Raw genomic sequence first — 20672 nt, 5'->3', positions numbered from 1 at the left:
CTTCACCTCAAAGGAGGGAGACTATTATAATGCAACAGCATTTCTCCTCTTCACAAAAGAATCTGGAGACCAGCCTAGGTCATTCATCACTTAATGATAAGTCTGTTTTAAACCTGAAAGTCAAGCAAGAAAGCCTCACATGAACCCACATGGTGCTTTCACATGCCAGGAAGGATAACCAAAAAGGCAAGTGACAGATAGCAGAGTAAACAAGAAAATAAGTTATCTTAACCATGATGGAGAATGGCATGATGCTCATGAGTGGATGCTCTAGCCAAATCTCCAGTTCCATCTCTACCCACAGGTCCTCAGTTTTTTCAAATGAAAAAATACAGATCTTTTGTAGCTTTGAAAATAGCTAACTTAATGTTTTATATTGTTCTAAGTCCAAGGAACAGCCCAGGGCTTTACAACTCTAGGTTTTTAGCAAGATAATATCAGGTCAGCTCTAAGCTTAGTCAAGCTGGACAAGAATAGAAACCATTACATGGACACCTCCCCAAGACCCAGCAGGCCCCTCTATATCTAGGAAGGAAGGGGGATGTCAAAGTGCTATCAAATCTCTCCCAAGATATCAGAATTTGAGATTTTCCCTACAGAGAATGGTCAGATTTAACACCTTTTCTATTCCCAAGAAATCAGAGCACTTTGAAATGGGAAAAGTCTGCCCAGACAGATGCCTAATTAGCAGATGTGGAAAAATTCCAGGACAATTTCACTGAACACTTTTACAAAGAGTCTAAGGGCTTCAGCCTCATGTTTCTATCACCAAGAATTTAGATTTTGTTTCTGCATTGGTCCCTTTATTGTGACTCTCTTAGAGAGGAATAGAGCAAAGGTCTCTGCTAAGAAATTCTTAATAAAATACACATTCTCATACAATATAGGCAGGAAAGAAGGATGGCTTCTAAGGACCACCAGATACAGGTCTGGATGAAACTCCATGGTCTGAATAGCCTGAATGGCATTTCTTAGCAATGAGGTCTTATGTCCTAGTGAGACTAAAATACAGAAACAAAAACAAACATACAAACCCAAAAGACATGCTCTTTAGAAAAGGGATTTACTCCTCTAGAAATATTCATCCCTTTGACTGTTATGGAAGCATACAAAGGGATTTCTAGGCCACCAAATACTAACAGGACCAAGATCATCGTTTTTCCCCCATTTCCTGACTATAAAAGGCAATGAAGTACAAAGCTGTCCTACAAAATTAAATTTAAAATGATTTTGCTTCCTTAGCACTTCCTAAGTGCTAATTAACTTTCTGAAGGAAATGTTCGTATTCAGCAAATGAAATAGGAATAAAGCAACGAGACTTGTTGTCCCCAATGGGGTGATTTCAAAAGTGTACAAAATCCCTTCCAAAGACGACTGGAATCAGTTTCCCTTGAGAGAAATGAAATGAAATAGTGGCATACCAGAAAAATGCTGTTAGCTTATAAAAATGAGAGGGGAAGGGAGTCTGGGTAAGAAAGGAGAATTGAAGGAAGGGGGTCTCAAGGCCAGTAGATTAGGAGATTACAGAAGGGGGCCTCAAAGCCATTAGCTTGCTTAATTTAGTGTGCCAGAAGTTGAGGTTTATTGGTCCTGTTCTTGCATAATTAACTGCCAATGCCCCAAAGGCAGAGACTGCTGCTATTTTCAAACATGTGATGTATGTAACCCAAGGGAGGACTTGTTGAGGGGAAATAGAGACATTCTGGAAAGAAATTTTAAAGGCCTAGTAAAATCTGTTATTATAATGAGGCTAGATTAATTGGGAATTTCCCTTTTGGTCTGGAACAAACTGAAATTCCTGCCCACTGCAAACACATTTGTATGACAGTAGGGATGCTTATTGGGCAGACTTTTTGAGGGTAAAGTTAACTTTCTACCAACTTAATCTTGAAAAATGCCAAGTTTAAAGATTCTTCTTTTGGCTTTAAGGATTGAATAAGAAGGAGATGCTTGTCAATTTGAAAGTATTTTACCCCATGAAGGTTTGGTGAATGTTCCTTTGAACATCAGAATAAATTCTGAGCTGTTTGTCAAAAGAAAGGTATTTTCAGGATATATTGTGTACATGTTCAATGAACACTTGTGTGATTTGAGAAGGCCTGCTACCTTATCTGGAAGATTATTTGTTGCAATGACAATTTTATATTGATAACAATTATGTCCAAACTTACTGTGATGTGTGAGGCTTTATTAATTGAGGGAAAAGCTTTTCCAGGACCCTGAATATCTGAATACTTGAGTTTCATTCTTAAGTTTGGTGTGTCCTGGTCATAACTCTCATAGTATATGTATTTCTATTATCAGTGTAGACAAAGTGGAAGGTTGTTATTGCAATATGGAATTAATTGTTTACTAAGTTAATACTCAAGCATCTAAGCCATGGTACTAAGCTGTGAGAAAGGTCTTGCTGTTTGGACTCAAATGCATTGGTATTAAGCAACAGTTAAAGTAGTGCCTGAACTTGTCATATGTATAAGATATGTTAGTGAACAATAGTAACTTAGGAAGTATCTGCATCTTAAAGCAAATTCATTTTTTAGTGTCAACTTAAGAGATGAAAAGCATCTATTTAACATAAGTACAAGTATTGTTACTGCTTGCTCTCTAGGATATGTGATCCTTGAGAAGTGAATTAATTCACCTGAAATACTGATTATTAGAACCTGCTATTTAAAACATTATAGGACTGGTAACGGTTATTATTCTGTATCTGATTCCAGGTATGATCATCAAGGAAGGTTGGTGAGGCAAAAAGCCCGAGGATACCAACAAGCCTATGGGGTTTTTACATGAGTGCATTGCAGGTGGAGTTCTCTTGAGGAAGGCCAATATGGCACATGGAGTGTAAACTATCCCACTTGGCTGATTTTAAGCCCGGCCCACTGCAATTGGCTGTTTCTATAACTTCTGCCTGGAGTGGACATGAAGTTCAGGGAAGCATTATTCCCTGAGAGCTTTTTCCTCTTCTTTGATGGGACATACATACCATCATGTCATATGATCAGCCTGAACACAATATTGGATCTTCATCTCTTAGGTTAATACTGTAATATCTGGGTGAGATGCAAGTATAAGTTTCAAACTATTTAACCTAGAAATTCTAGTCCTTTTTATATTCTAAAGAACTAGAGTGTTTGAAGAAAAGAATATTAATGCAACCAGTTTTCTTAGAGGGGGAAACTGATAGAATATTTTGTTACACCTAAGGAAAAGTCGATTCTATAGGAGTTGATTATGTAATGTGAAAATAACACCTTTCTGTAGAGCATTTCCAGTAATACAAACATGGTTTCTGATGGACAACTTATTTGACATGCACTGTTTTGAAATTAATTACTTAGCTGTCATCCTAAGTCCTTTACTACAAGTGAATATGTATGTAATTTGTAAAGATTTAAGAGTTCTGCCTTCTGTGGTATTTTGAAACATTTAGGTTAGATGGCTTGCATGTATCAAGGTAGTGGGAACCCTTTGGCCTATTATTCATAATGTTTCTCAGATACAGAATGGGGCATGGGGGACTCCTGTTATAAATTCTTTAAGGCTCAGGTAAACTATGAGACCTTGATTTTGATATTGCACTTATACCACAGTGAGGTGTTAATAAGATCAGGACCATAAGGTCTAATTTTGACCACAAGGACTAATTATCAAAGAAGTAGAATGTGAGAGACTGTACTATTGGTTTACAATAGATTTTAACAGGAACATCTGAGAAGGCTCTACAAGTTATTTAAAACCAGAGAAGTAAATCTACTGAAGAGGTGCCCTGGAGACAAGACATCTTCCAGACTGCCCCAAGAAAAGGAGTTCCAGAGAGCAAACAACTACATGAGACATTTGAGATCCAAGATGAAAGTGCTAAGTAAATGGACACTGGGAGTGCCTTACTGAAACCACAAGGAAACTTGACATTAGCTAATGCTGTTAACCATGCTTGCCTGGAGTTATTGACATTTGTTCCTTGTTTTATACCTGTGGATTGTTACCTGGAAATATGGGTACAGGCCTGGCAAAATCTATTATTATAATGACTGGATTTGTGCTCAAACTGCTTATACATGTCTCCCTGAGAACTGGACAGCTATATGCTATATTGGGTTAATCAGGCCCCAGTGTTTCCTCCTAGAAGACATCCATGGGAAAGATTTAGGTATTCAGTTATCTGAACAGCTAGGAAGGCAGAAAAGGAGTATAGATAGAGAACTAACTGCTATAGGGAATTCTAATGGATAGGGAGATGAATGTCCCCCACAGAGAATGATTCAGGTTTATGGGCCAGCTACCTGGGCAGAAGGTGAGAATTGGGCTTATCAAAGCCTTTTATTCTGAATAGGCTCATCAGACTGCAAGCCATGTGAGAGATAATAACCAATCAGACTGCCACAGCTTTGGAACTATTAGCAGATCAAGTCACTCAGATGAGGGAAAGTATTTTATGACACAGGCTGGTCCTAGATGATCTATTGCCCAAAGAAGGCCGTATCTATGGGAAAATGAATTTGATCACTTGTTGTCTAAAAATTAAAGATAATGGGAGAGTAGTGAAGGAAATAGAAACTAATCTTAGAAAAATGGCACTTGTGCTGGTACAGAAATGGAAGTCCATTTGGAAAAGTGAGTAGCCATCATGGCTGACTGGGAGTTGGTGGAAATAAATTGGTTCCTTTGTACTATGTGCCATTTTTGGAATCATATTAAGTCCATATCTCATCCCATGCTTGATGAATTCAATTATTAGGGCAGTTAAAGGAATGCAAGTGATTATGGTACCAAAAACAAATATTAGGTGTCTCAGGTGGGGTCCAGATGATGGCACTAAGAAAAGCAGATAGCAAAGAAGAGGAAGATAACATAGAAGCAGAGGAGATGTGTTGCCAAATGCTACAGAATTCGGAGGAGACGAGTAAAATTAGTGAGAAAAGCAGCATAATTAACAAATGAAATAGGAGGGTCTGAGAAAAATGAAATAGTGTCACATGAGGAAAATCCTGTTATCTTAGAAAAATGAGACAGGGAAAGTGTGGATAAAGAAGTAGAATTTCAGAAAGGGGGCCTCAAGTCCACTAGCTTAGTTTAGTGTGACAAAGGTTAAGGTCTGTTTGTCTTGCCCATGCTTAATTAGCTAATACATAGATAGGTAGATATGTTCACTGCTAATGCCCCTGAAGCAGAGACTGCCTTTTGACATACATGCAATGTATGTAACAGGTGGGCAGGCTATGTTAAGGCAAAATATGTAGAGACATTCTGGAGGGGAGGGACTTTGCATTGGATTTAGGAATAAAAAAGAGTTTTGCTGCAGCAAAGCATGCACCACACCTTTATACTATGTGCCCATTTTTGCATGAATGTAATAAAGCCTTCCTGTATTCACCAAAAGGGAAAGTCCTGAATTTTATTTCTCACAACCTTGAGATAATGGGACACCCAAAATACCAGGGTTTGGGATGGCAATGTATTCCTGGGTTCCTCCTGCTCAGGCCATTTGGAGAGTTCACAGCTCAAGCCCCCATATCTTCTGTCCCTTTCCTTCCATTCTCAGCATCTTCATTTCTGCCTTACTCTCTGGCATTTCCATGGAACTGTTCTTCCTATCTTTATTTCATTCTGCCTCTCTGTACTCCTTTCTCCAAATGGCATATACCTGGGAAATACTATGTTGCTCTTTCTCTTTCCTACCCTCAGAATTTGTCCCTCATTCCATGACTCTCCTCTGGCTCCTAGGGGCAGTCTCACATATGCACAGTGAGAGTGAGATTTTCACCATCTCTTAGATACAAGTCATTTAACAGTAGTACTAAGCAGTTTGTAGACTACAAACTGTAATATTCTTTACTATGTTAAGAGTAAGCAAGGTGAGAGATTGAAAGGAGCTTAGCAAATGGCTAACAAGCCACAAGCATAACCAAAGTTTCAACTATTTGACTTCCAATTGTGGTCAGGTATAGCCACCAATCAGCTTAAACTTCTGAGCTATAAGGGACCAATCAGAGAGGGAGAGAAGGTGGAAAACCAAGCTTAACCATATGGTGGAAAGTCCTTCATAGTCTCAGAAACAACTCAGGGAAATATAGCCAAAGAGGCTGGGTCTGAGATGCAAAGACACAATCCGGAGATGGCTTCTTATGCCATGAGCCTGTTACTTCCTAACAGGGCTATTTTAAGTAGGATACATAGAATGGGCCAATGCCTGATGGTTTTTTCTTCCTGTTCCATACTTATTGGCCTTGGACCCCTTGATTCATGTTATATGTGGGAGGAGTTACCGTGTATAAAGATCCCTGGATCCTTAGGCTCAAGGTCTTTGGGGTCCTAGAACTGAGAACCAGCTTGATTGTGAGACTAGAACCCTCTCTCAATGACGAACCTATTTTCTTTTGCCTTGGAGACTTTAGTTTTTTCCTTCATGTAGCAGGACAAATTAGAAAGTTCCACAACAGAGGGAGATGGTTCCAAATTTACAAGTGATGGCAAAATGAGGCCAAGGAGACACAGACTGGCTTTTAGCTCCCAGGCTAAAATCCTACACATTTTAGGCACCTGTCTTCAGGGAGGTCTAGCATTTCTGGTGAGAAGGCTTGCTGGGCCCTTTTCAGGGCTGCTCATCCACCTCTGGTGTCCATTCTCACCAAAGGCTGCCCTGTGGTTCCAAGGAGTTGCAGCATGGACAGCAGCCACAGCCCAGTAAAACCTTTCTGAGCAGAGGGACGAAATAAATTTGGAGGGTAAGGTAACCAGCAGGCCTCAAACCCATTGGTGAGTTGGGGGATGTCTATCCCAAGCATCTGAAGACATTCCCCAGGGAATGGGGGCATGAGAACAATTGTTGCAGCAGACATAAAGTCAGCTAAGGTGGGAAGCGTGGAACACTTAGAACTGGGTCAGCCATCCAAGACAGCACTGCCACCCAGGCCATGGCCAGTCTTGACTTTCACAGGGCTTAGCTGACCCTGGAAGAGTGAGTCTGGCTACTGGGCTCAGCTCTGCCTCTGTTAAATCCAATTCATGCACAAGTGGAGACATTGCCCAGTGATGGCTCTGGTCCAATTCCAGAAGAGAGACATCAGGTGTTGGGAAGATGGGTCCTCATGCCATAGGATGCCAGGCACTGGCAGATACCAGTGACCCTGGACTTTTTGTCATCGATCAAATGGAAAGCAGCCAAACTTTGTCCTGACTCTCTCTCCATCTTCAGGCCCATGGACCTCAAAGTTATCCTCGCATGACCAGACAAGTCCCCCTTCAATCCCCAAATCTTTCCCTCCATCTGTACCTGGGCTTGGTTCCCCCCCCCCATTTTCCAGGTAGCCCCAAGTCCTTTCTGATTGAGGGGCAGGGGGGGACCTCAGGCAGCAGCTCCTCCAACCACCTGGAGCCCTTTCTCCTCACTGAGGCTGACAGTGGGTGCTCCTTGCTGCCCCGCGGGCTGCTGGGCAGGAGAAAGCTGCTATGGCTCTCTGGGCAGAGTCCAGAAGGGCTCTGGACGGCCCTGGCCTCCTGCCCTGGCCCGCTCCTCCAACAGAAAATGTGGTGAGAGCGGCTGGGCTTTGGAGAACAACCTGGTGGTCCTTGGGCACCTCTCAGATGACTTTAGGGAGAGTGAGCTCCAGAGCCCCGTTGTCATGTGACCTTTGGGGGCGGGGCGTCCGGGGCCACTGGCCAATGAGTGGGAAGGCTTCCGGGAGGGCGGGGCCCACTGAAGTGGGAGTAAGGCCTCCTGGCCCACCTGCTCCTGCTTCTCCTGCTGCTCCTGCTGCAGGCCTGAGAACCTGGTGCCCAAAGTCCGGGCCTGGCCCTGTGCTCCTCGCTGGGCGCATGCGCGGTCTGCATTTTGTGCTGAAGGCCCAGGAGACTACAAGGGCACAGGCGCACCAGGGTGCCTCATCACCCCCACCACCCTCCCTCCAGGCCTTGACCCTGGCAGAGGGGACCCCACGTGCCCTGCCCCACTACCGGACTTCCTGACCCACACCCGGAGCCCCCAGACACGCAGATGCAGGGCCTGGCCCGCCTGGGATTGGAGCCATTTTCGTCCCCAAGTAGGATCTATTCCCCAATTGCACCAGGGTCAGATAGGAAGAAGTCCCTGCCTATGGGCCGTCTCTGAGGGCCATTGGATGGACTCTGTTCATTGGCCTCACGTGACCTCTGCAGGAGACATCCCCCTCCCCCCTTTCCCCCTCCAAGGCCCGAGAACAAACTGCCCCAGTTTGGGTATTTGTGTTCAGGGTATGGAGAGTGTATATGTTCTGGGATGAGACAGGAATAAATGTTCCACATCTCATTCCTAAGGACCTCCTTGATTACGAAAACCCAATGTAGACAAATATGTATAGATACATATTCGAAGATACATGTACGTGTACAAGTACATGCAGATACACATGTCCATACACATAGACTAATACACTTTTTGACCCCTTTTACCATAAGATGCAGTCACTTTTCCTCCCCAAGACTATGGTAAGCTTAGTAATTTTCTTTTAACATCTTGCTAGTCATATCGAGTAAATTTAAGTCTGAACTGCATTTTGGAATGGCATTTTTTTTAGGGCTGCTCGTTGGCACATTGATTAGATTGAGTGGCCTGGAGTCAGAAGACCTGAGTTTAAATGTAGCCTTGAACAGTAACTACTAGCATAACCCCAGACAAGCCACTTAATACTGTTTGCCTCAGTTTCCTCATCTGTAAATGAACTGGGAAAGGAAATTGGCAAAGCACTCCAGAATCTTTTCCAAGATAACAAGACAAAAACACACCCAAATGGGGTCACAAAGAATCAGACTTTACCCAAACAATTCAACAACAACACAATATTTGATATGTGTATTTTACACAGACACATGGATATACATTATATGCAAAGAAATACTACCTACAATTTTTGTCTATATATCTATATCTATATCTATATCTATATCTATATCTATATCTATCTATCTATCTATCTATCTATCTATCTATCTATCTATCTATCTATCTATCTATCTATCTATCTATCTATCTATCCACGCAGACACACACATAGATTACAGAATGTTTGAATCAGTTTACAACTTTACCTGGAATGTAGCAATGTCTCATTTTCCCCATATCCCCAATAATATTTGTCATTTTATCTAATACGTATGCGGTAGTACCCAGAATAGTTTTGACCTGAATTTCTACAATCAATAGTGAGTTAGAGCATTTTTCTTTCATATGGCTATAGGTAGCATTCATTATTTCATCTGAAAACTTCATGTCTTTTAATCATCTGTCAATTGGGGAGTAGCTCTTATTTGAACAAATTTGACTCAGTTCTCTATGTGTTTGAGAAATGAGGCCTGTCAGACAAACTTACTTCAATTTTTTTTTCACAATTACTGTTGCTAAATGTAGTTCCCTCCATCCTATTCCCTCCTCATGCTATTTACTCTATTTTCTATCTTCTTTTACCCTATTCCTCCTCAAAAGTATTTTGTTTTTGATTACCCCCTCCCCCAATCTGCCCTTCCTTTTTCACCATCCTCCCTTTATCCCCTTCCCCTCCTACTTTCCTGCAGGGTAAGATAGAGTACATTACTCAGTTGAGTGTGTATGCTATTCCTTCTTTGAGCCAGTTCTGATGAGAATATGGTTCACTCACTCCCCTGTATATCCCCCCACCCCCACTTCTTCCCCTTCACTTCATAAGCTTTTTCTTGCTTCTTTTATGTGAGAAACTTATGCCATTCCTGGCACCTGGAAAAAATGCTTGTTAATTAACTGATTGCATATTGTCTTTTAGGGTTTTAGTTTCTTCAGTTTCTTCAAATAGAGAGCTATTGTGTCCCCTTTAAATCTTCTCTTTCCCATGCTTAGTTCTTGCAACTAATCTTCTATGATATGAACTCAATTCTCTTCCTCATCCTAGTTGTCCTTTTCTGGACATAATCCAAGTTATCAGCATCTTCTCTCAAATACAGTGGCCTATCCTGAATGCAACACTACAGGTACAGTCAGAGGTGAGCAAAATACTATGGAGTTGTCACCTTTTTATTCCTGACCACTGACTCTCTTCATATAACCTATGGTTTCTTGGCTGCCACATTGCATTGTTGACCTCATGTTGAGTTTGCCTTCCATTTGCTGTTAGATCACAGGATTTAGCCATAGCTAACCTTTATCTTGCATTTAAAGATTCGTAAGGTTCTTTATAAATGTTAGCTAATTTCTTCCTCACTACAACTGTAGGAAGTAGATTTCTATATCACTGGAATGTCTGCACCATGATTGCAAGGATTCACCATTATTTTAAGGTCATGAGTCAATTTTCACCAGATGTGATGTAATTCATGGCTTGAAGGTGCACCTGAGTCCTATGAAGCCATACCAAGGCCTTTGGTTACTAACTCGAATAATGGACTCTATCTTCTGTATAAGAAACAGCCAAGCTACGTTAGAAAAAAACTGTACAAAAGGGGAAAACTTTTTTTTGGTTCACTGAAACTCAACACCATTTCCTAAGGGATGAAGTGATCAGTGAAGTGTGTATCTGTATTAGTGAAATCAGGAAGTTGTTAAGGTGCTATGGCATGCTATTATGAGATGCTAGAACTGTATATAGACTACAAGGGTAGAAAGCACCTTAAAGGGCATTGATTCTGTCCTGCTGCATAATTTTACAGATGAGGGAATTGAGGCACAGATGGATTACTAGACCAGCCAAAGTTCATACAATTGGTAAGGTAGGACTGGAATCCCGGTCTTCTTGACTCTGTGTCCAGTGCCCTATCACTTCACCACCCTTGGCTCTGTCTCACTTTATCTCTGCATCTCTGTGTCTGTCTCCTTCTTTTTCTGGATTTGAGCAATATTTCCTTTTAAAAATTTTTGTTGGCATACTCAGTTAATGATTGTAAAGAATTAATTGTTATTTGAAGTTTTATGACCCCATCTTTTGGCTAAAATTAAAAAAACCCATCGTGCACACTGGCCTGGGGCTCAGGCGCTGTGCCTCCACAATGGCATGGTGCTCCACCCACTGGTTGTAGCTGTTTGCCATGGCACTGGCACCTCACCTCATCACCACTTTGCCAATGCCTACATGGGCCTGGCAAAATTCTAATGACTGGAAGCCCAGTGAGGACAGTCATGTGACTGTCAGTCAGGGCTGCCGGCCAATTGGCTTGGGGCTGTGTGTAGTCAGCTTGGGGGTCTGCTGGGAAGGTGCAGGGACAAGTTTCCCCCATTCTACCTTGAAGCTGGAAAGCCACAGGGATGCAGCCATGTATTCTCAGCTGATCCCTGAATGGTGGTGTGTATTTCAGGTTGGCATCACTTCCCTTCCCCCATTTTTTTCCCTTTCCCTTAATTGTACTGATCTTGCTTGTGTTTTTAAGTTCATTCTTGGTTTTTTTTTAATAGAATTTTGTTTTCCAAAATATATGTAAAAACAAATTTTAACATCAATTTTTAAAAAAAATTGTTCCAACTTCTCTTCCTCCTCCATTCCCACCCCCCCACCCACTAGAACTCAAAGCATTTCAAAATAAGTTATACATGAGTAGTCATGGAAAAACATTCCCACATTAGCTAGGTTGTGAGAGAAAACAGTCAAAAAACTCCCAAAACTTCAGAACTGAGGAATTGTCAAAGAGGAAAAAAAAAATTTTTTTTTTTTTAATGTGTTTCCAGGGGCAGCTAGGTGGTGCATCAGACAGAGCACAGCCCTGGAACCAGGAGCACCCGAGCCCAAATCCAGCCCCAGACACCCAACACCCACCAGCCGCATGACCCCGGGCCAAGCCACCCAACCCCAGTTGCCTCACCAAAAAAGAAAAAAAGAAAAAAGAAAAAAAATGTGTTTCCATCTATTTTCAGATACTATCACTTCTTTCTCTGTAGATGGGTTGCCATTTTCATAAGTCCTTCAGGGTTATATTGGACCATTGCCTTGCTGAAAATAACCACATGCTTCCCAACAGATCATCTTACACTATTGCTGTTATTTTGTATACAGTGCATTTCACTCTGCTTCAGTTCATGTAGATCTTTCCAGTTTTTCTAATAGTATCCTGTTCATCATAACCTGAATAAAGTACCTTAAACTTGACAAAGAATTTTCTTCATATTAGCCCAGCAAAGTCATCATACCTATTTCCCTCCATACTATTCCCTTCCCATGATATTTACTCTATTTTCTATCTTCTTTTAAACTATTCCTCCTCAAAAGTATTTTACTTCTGACTGTCCCCTCCCCTACTCTGCACTCCCTTTTTTTCACCTTTCCTTCCTTATCCTCTTCCCCTCATACTTTCCTTTAGGGTTAAATAGATTACTCCTCCCAAATGGGTGTGAATGTTATTCCCTCCATGAGCCAACTCTGATGAGTTTAAGGTCTTTGAGCTAATTCTATGTTCCAAATTTTCTTCCTCCCTTTCTCCTCAACCCTCCCTATGAAATCAAGCAATTCAATATTTTATACTTGTGCTGTTATGCAGAACATCTTTACCTTCCTCGAAAGTATTTTGCTTTTTACTACTCTCTCCCCGAATCTACCCTTCCCTCCTTCCCCACCCCCTCTCCCTCCGCTCCCTCAAGGCAAAAATATATTACTAAACCTACTTGAGTATGTATGTTAGTCCTTCTTGAGTCAATTCTGATGATATTAAGGTTCACTCACTCCCCAATTCCTTCCCCCTCTTCCCCTCCCCTCCATAAGCTTTTTCTTGTTTCCTTCATGTGAACAACCTCTCCCCAGACCCTCTCTCCCCTTCCCCCTCCCCCAGTCTATTTCTCCTACACCTCAACCCTATTTTAAGGATGTCATTATGGGTTAGTTAGGTGGCACAGTGGACAATGCACCAGCCCTAGACCCAGGAGGCCCCAAGCCCAAATCCGGCCCCAGACATAAGACAACCCCACACAGAACAAAACATAACATCCCTTCGTATTCAGTTCAGACCTGTGTCCTCTATTAAATCCTTACTGATATAGTTCTTATGAGTTTTGAAGTATTATCTTCCCATGTAGGAATATAAATAGTTTGATCTTTTAATATCCCTCATGAAGTCCTTTTTCCTGTTTATCTTTTTATGCTTCTCCAGGATCTTGTATTTGAAAGTCAAATTTTCTATTCAGTTCGGGTCTTTTCATAACAAATGCCTGAAAGTCTTCTTTCTCCTTGAAGTTCCATGTTTGCCTTTGAAAGATGATGCTTAGTTTTTGTTGGGTACATGATTTTTGGCTGTAGTCCCAGTTCCTTTGCCCTCTGGAATATCATATTCCATGCCCTCCGGTCCTTTAATGTAGAAGCTGCTAGATCTTGCTTTATCCTTATTGGAGCTCCACAGTATTTAAATTCCTTTTTTCTAGCTGCTTGCAATATTTTCTCCTTGACCTGGGAGTTCTGGAATTTGGCTATAATATTCCTGGAGGTTTTCCTTTGGGATCTCTTTCAGGAGGTGATCGGTGGATTCTTTCAGTTTCTATTTAGCTTCTGCTTCTAGAATATCAGGGCAATTTTCCTCACAATCTCTTGGAGGATGGTGTCTAAGCTCTTGTTTTGGTCATGGTTTTCAGGTAGTCCAATGATTTTTCAAATTATCTCTCCTAGATTTATTTTCCAGGTCAGCTGTTTTCCAAGGAGATATTTCACATTGCCCTCTATTTTTTTCATTCAATTGGATTTGCTTTACTGTGTCTTGGTTGCTCATAAGGTCACTCGCTTCCATTTGTTCAATCCTAATTCTTAGGCAATTATTTTCAGCAGACAGTTTTTTTAATCTCCTTTTCCATTTGGCTTTTCAAACTGTTGACTTTTTTCTCATGACTCTCCTGCATTGCTCTCATTTCTCTTTCCATTCCTTCCTCTCTTTCTCTACATCTTCGTTCTATCTCTCCTACTTTCTCTTCAAAGGCCCTTTTGAGAGCTTCTATGGCCTGAGACCAGTCATATTTTTCTTGGAAGCTTTGGATGTTGGAGCTTTGACCCTATTATTATCTTCTCTTCTGAGGATGTATTGTGGTCTACCTTTCCCCCAAAGAAGTTTTCGATGGTCTTCTGCTTTCTCTGCCTACTCATCCTGGCTTACTGTTTCTTGGCTTTTTACTCCTTAAAGTGTAGCGCTGCTTCCAGGACACACTGTTCATGCTACAGCATGGCCCAGGGGGTGATTGGGCTTCTTCTCAGCCTGCTTGGCTTGTGAGTAGTCACAGCCACTTTCTCTTTGACCGGGAAACAGAAGTCTGATTGAACTCTGATTCTCTATGGTTGGAAGCTTGGCATGCTTTTACCCCTCCCCCACTGGGCCACCACCACTCAATTCAGCCCACTGGTTCAGACCCAGGGCGCTTTGCCCCAACTCCAGTAGATACTGCCTCCACTTCACCCCGGCCTACCACCGAACCCCCTCACCAGTCCGTGATCAGAGCCTCAGAAGCTGCTGGTGCTGAAGACTCTGACATGCGCTGGAAGCAGTGTCCCTGGCTGAGTCCGGACCACACGCTGAGTTGTTCAGCCTGATGAGTAGGTGATCAGAATTGCCCTCTTTTGCGGAGAAACAGTCTCACTCTGTTCTTGTGTGCATTAGGCTGTTCTGGGTTTTGATTTTTACCACATTATTTGGGCGTGAATGGACGGGTTTATCTGGAGCTTGTGGGAGTCACAGCCTCTCATCCGCCATCTTGGCTCCGCCCCCCCAAGTTCATTCTTGTTAATAAACCTGGTTCTGTTTTTGAGGAAGGCTGTTGGTCTCCTTCGTTGGCCTAATATTGTGGCAAGCTGCCTAGCTAACACTCCCCAATTAAAATTTGGCCCTTACATGATCAAATAAAATAATATTTACTGAAGATGATGCACTGTCAATAACCACTCCTATCAGAAACAAAGATAAAAGTGACAAAAGAAAGATAATATAAATAACAAAATAACAAAGCAAAGTGCTAATGAGAGAGCCATAGCCAATCATCCTCAAGAGTCAGCTTCCAAGTTAGCCAATAACTTTACTAAAATTAGCATTGTTGTAAAGGGCCTAGACACATTTTGAATAGATTGACTTTAGAAACTATAGAAGTCTAGCACCTCTTGAATTAAATCTCTTGTAAATAATCTTTCTATTTAATCTGAGAAATATGGGCCTAAGCAGGTAGAGTTTAAAAGGCAATGGGCACTGCTACAATGGAGGAAGGGACATATATAATTCATAAGGCTTTCTTCTTTCTAAAAGACCTATTGAATTGTGCATCTATTTATTATTGACCAGTTAGAGTCTCATTGTTGCTGTCATTTCAATCCATAGAAAATAATTTTTAAGTGGAGAATTGCTTCAACAATCCTTTGAGTTGATTACAAATTCTATAGAAAAGAGCAATGAAAATAACAATAGAAACCAGGGGGCAGAGTCAAGATGGTGGAGTACAGGCAGCAAACCCAGCTGAAGCTTCCTGCCATTCCCCATCCAAACAACTTTACAATAACTGCTGAAGTAAAACGTTGGAGTAACAGAACAAAGGGTCAGAGAGTCATTATTCTAGCCCAACACAACTCAGTAGGTGAGTAGGAATGGTCTGGGACAATGTAGTCAGCAGTACTGGCAGTGTGCATTGTAGGTGATGGGTGGCAGCAGCAGGAGTAGCAGCTTGGGGAGATCTGAGTCCACTGAGAGTCAGGGGATCAGAAAAAGACACTTTGTTGGCACTATGTGCAGCTGATTCTGACTGGCAACTCTCTTGCCTATACACAGTTCCAGAGCCCAGAATAGTCCCTGTAGTCAGTCACAAGGAAGAAAGAAATCATGATCTCATTAGACCAGCATGGTGACTTCCCCAAAATGGAAGGGGTTGAGAAAAAAGAATGCACTGGGAACAGGGGGAAATGAGATTTATATGGGAAAGTGGTTTTCACATGAAGGAGGTGGGGTAACCAACAAAGAGCTTTATATGGTAGAAGGGAATAGTGATAAATACTTGAAACTCACTTTTATTGGAATTGCTTCAAACAGGGAATAATCTATGTAAATACTCAGGTGGATTTAGAAGTCTACCTTATCCGGTACTAAAATGAGAGAGGAAGGGCTAAGAGATGGGGAGGGGTGGTGGGGTGAGGGGGGGTGCTTCAAAAGATAAAGCAGATTGAGGGAGGCAAATGTCAGAAGTAAAACAGAATTTTGAGGAGGCCCAGGATCAAAGAGAGAAGGATTAATAGAAGAAAATAGGATGGTGGGAAACACACAGTAATCTTAACTGTGAATATGAATGGAATGAGTTCACCCATAAGATAGAAGTAGATAGCCAAATGGATTAGAAGACCAAATCCAACAATATGGTGGGTTTTTTTGTTTGTTTGAATGTTATTGTTTGTTTTGCTTTGTTTTGTTTTTGCAGGGCAATGAGGGTTAAGTGACTTGCCCAGGGTCACACAGCTAGCAAGTATCATGTGTCTGAGCCTGGATTTGGACTCAGGTCCCTCTGAATCTAGGGCAAGTGCTTTATCCACTGTGCTACCTAGATGCCCCCATATATGTTCTTCATAAGAGAATCACTTGAAAGAGAAAGATACACACTGAGTTAAAATAAAGGACTGGAGCAGAATCTATTATGCTTCAGCTCAAGTAAAAACAACAGGGGTAGTAATCATTATCTTAGACAAAGTTAAAGCAAAAACAGATGTCATTATAAGAAACAAGGGAAACTGTATTTTGCTGAAACATATATTAGACAATGAAGTAGTATCAGTAAACTTTCCATTAACCTTCTCTTATAATTTCTCAAGTACATAGGAAACATTTTCAAATTTATAAAAATGGGAGACAATCCCCAAATGATAAATGATCAAAGGATGGAAACAGACAATTTTCAGGAGAAGATATGAAAGCTATCTGGTTCCTATGGGGAAAAACATCTAAGTCCCTACTCATTATTGAAATCGAAATTTAAAAAATTCTGAGGTACTACATCACACCTTTCAGAAATGATGGTGGTGGACAGGATAAGGGAAAACTAATTGTTATATTGTTCATTATTTTTTCTTGAAGAGGAACAAAGACATCAGCAGGATGATGTCAGTACTTACCCAAGAATTGAGTATAAGTGAGGCAGAGCTGCACCAAATCTTCATCAGATCCCCTCAGAATCATTGGAGTCCAGTGGCAAGACAAAAGTCATGACTGGCAATGGCCCAGGATGCAGTTGGTGACCTTGGCCTTTCTAAATTACAACCTTTCCCAAGTCTCAGTTTGTCTGAGGCAATGCCCATCCAGTAACTAAAGGCCAGGTAAGAATTAAGACAAAAAGATGGCCTCATTTATCATCGCAAAAGTATCTGTCTGGGATGGGGAGACTCTCAGTATTTCTGTCCAGAACAGAAAATCACTGCTATTTACACTCCTTCTAGCTACCAAATTATATTTAGGAGTGAAATTGATGTCATTTGGCCCCATCTGAATGATCATGTTGCAGGTCTTTGGGAGTAGAAAAATGTTTCTGAACCAGCAGATTTCACAGGAAACCAGGGGGGTGAATACTCCAAGGCTATACTTTGTCAAAACAAACAAATAAAACCAAGCTATGGTTTGAGATGGAATTCTACTGATAGACCTCTCAGGTAAGGAAACACATTCTATCCATGCAGTTGTAGAGCCTTAAGCCCAAACTGCAATGATCAATGTCATTGCAGTACAGTTGTGATTTAATGACACATTAGTGAAATGCTTATGAATGTCAGCAAAACCTCGAGCAAGTTTTGAAGTGGACAAAATTTGAGGAAATCCTCTCACAAATGAATAATATTTCATTCTAATGACTCACCAATTTAGGAATATTGAACGAGAACTCTCATTCAGTGGGACATCCAAAAGTCACCCTTGTGTTAAAACAATAAGAGTTGACTCTAGCACCTGAAAGGAAACTTCTTTTTTTTCCACAAAAGTAGTTTATTTTCCAGTTATGTGTAGAGTTTTCAACATTTCTTTTTATAAGATTTCTAGTTTCAATTTTTGTCCCTCCCTTTACTCCCTTGCCCCTCCTCAAGAGAGCTAGCAATCTGTTATAGGTTATATATGTACAATCACATTAAATATATTTCTGCATTAGTCATGCTATGCAAGAAGACTCAGAGCCAAAATGAAAAACATCAAAAAAGAAAAAAATAGAGATATTATGATTCAATCTTCATCCAGATTCCATAGTTCTTTTTTTTCTTCTGGATTTGGAGAGCATTTTCCATCATGACACCTTTGGAACTATCTTGGACCACTGTATTGCTGAGAAAAGTCAATTCCATCACAGTTGATCAACACACAATGTTGTTCATACCATGTACAATGTTCTCCTTGTTCTGCTCACTTCACTCACCATCAGTTCATGTAATTCCTTCCAAGGTTCTCTGAAATTCACCTGCTCATTGTTTCTTACAGCACAATATTATTCCATTACATTCATATGCCACAACTTGTTCAGCCATTCCCCAGTTGATGGGCAGCACCTCAATTTCCAATTCCTTGCCACCACAAAAAGAGCAACTATAAATACTTTTGTACATGTTGGTCCTTTTCCCTTTTTTATGATCTCTTTGGGGAAAAGACCTAGTAGTGGTATTGCTGGGTCAAAAGGTATGCACAGCTTTATAGCCCTTTGTGCATAGTTCCAAATTGCTCTCCAGAATGGTCAGATCAGTTCACAGCTCCAGCAACAATGCATTCATTTTCCAATTTTTGAATCCCATCTAATCTTCTTAAAAAAGGTTTTTTTAATGCCCCCACCTTGGAAGAGAAGACCAGCCATGTAAGGAATCTGATTATACTGGTGTAACACAAAATAACCATAGTTATGAACTTTCAGCTTCTCGTCCTGTTGTCCGTTTCCTCTAGTGACTCCAAACAGTTAGTAACCCCCTTCAAGATGCTGGAAGTGGCCAAGAAAAACAGGTCTTATAGATCTTAAATACAGGAAATTCTCCTTATTCCCAGCCATAAATACTATCAACCTAGGACAGAGCAGTTCACAGAAGAGGGTGTGGCTGGTTGTATCAAGTGCCAAAAAGGATGGGTTAAGATTTATCCAAATATTCCTTCTCTCCTTCTACTATCTCTAACCAATGAAATTTATTACTTTTGAGACACCATGCACCTCAAAGAAAATCATCTTCAACAACACACCAAACTACCTTTGCAGGCCTATTTCATACTAGTCTAAACTCCAATCAAAGTGGACTACTCACATTGTACTTCCATCTCACCCAATACCAGCCCCAAACCTTGAGCAATCCAGGATGTTCTCTAAGTCTGAAATGTCCTCCACCTGTACCCTTTGAAGTCCAGTGACTCAAAAGTTATCTTCATCAGGAAGTCCTTCCAATCTTTCCTCCTCCTCCTCCATTGGTAAATGGCTCTTGCCACCTGAAACCTCACATACCACCTTGTGTGCATCCTTCTTATGCAATGATCATACATTACATGCATTGGCTCATTACAGAGTATGGGTCAAGGGCAAGCTACTGAACTTCAGCTAGTAAAATCCATTAAGTCAAGGGCCATGGAGTGCTCAGCACACCTAATACTGGCATTCAGAATGGAATGGCATTCTAAGCAGCCAGAAAAATATCAAGGAGCTATAGTCAGGATTGCACAGGACCTTGCAGCTTCAACAGAATAGGCTTGGAATAGGATTTTCTGGAAGGCAGAGGATATTGGATTACAACCGAGAATCAACTACCCAGCAAAATGGAGCATAATGCATAAGGGGAAAGGATGGACAGTCAATGAAATAGGGGGCTTTCAAACTTTCCTTCTGAAAAGACCAGAACTGAATGGCACTGAATTCTAAAGAGTAAATGTTTCTGGCTAACAAAAGAGGGAAAATAAATCGATGGTGATGATGATGACGATGACAACAATAAAGATTTCTATGTTGCTTTCTCTGTGGGAAGCATTGAACAACATGTTTTTCAATTTTTATCTCTTTTGAGCCTACAAACAAGTTTGCCCTCAGGGTCACACAATTAATATGTGTCTGAGGCCAGATTTGAACACAGATCTTCCTGACTGCAGCACTGGTATTCTATCTACCAACTATGCCACCTAGGTAAATTTGAGTAGTTTTTAAAAGTAAATGTTTATGTAAGAAAACACTTGTCCTTCTTACTCTCCAATTTAGTGCCTGGCCCATTATTAGGGATTTAATGCTTGTAATCCTGATGTGAGTTTTTAAATATATTCCACACTGTATCATCACAAAGAATAAGATTCTAGTCTAACCTCCCTCCATAAAACAACCACTATGAAAATGAATCTTATCAATCAACAAACATTTATTAAGCACCTACCATGTGACAGGTACCATGCTAGGTAATGCATATACAAAGATAAAAATGAATGAATACCTCAAAGAGAATCACAATCTAATGGAGTAGACAGCATGTACAGAAACATATATATATATAAGAATTAACTTCAAGGTACATTTGGGGAGGAAGGGAATTTGCAGGTAAGCCCATTATAGATTTAGAGCTAAAATTACATCTAGTCCAACCCCTTTATTTTACAGATGAAGAAATTGAGGCCCAAACACCTTATTTTACAGATCAGGAAATTGAGACCCAGGAGGTTAATAAGTATTTTGCACAAGGTCACACAAATAGTGTCCAAAAACAGGACCTGACCCCAGGGGTTTCTCAGACCCCAGAGTGAGTGCCTTTTTACATATTCCC

Source organism: Dromiciops gliroides, chromosome 3 (assembly GCF_019393635.1).
Source record: "Dromiciops gliroides isolate mDroGli1 chromosome 3, mDroGli1.pri, whole genome shotgun sequence".
NCBI classification, from domain to species: Eukaryota; Metazoa; Chordata; class Mammalia; order Microbiotheria; family Microbiotheriidae; genus Dromiciops; species Dromiciops gliroides.
The sequence above is the reverse complement of the archived record's forward strand: the minus strand, read 5'-3'. Positions refer to the sequence as shown.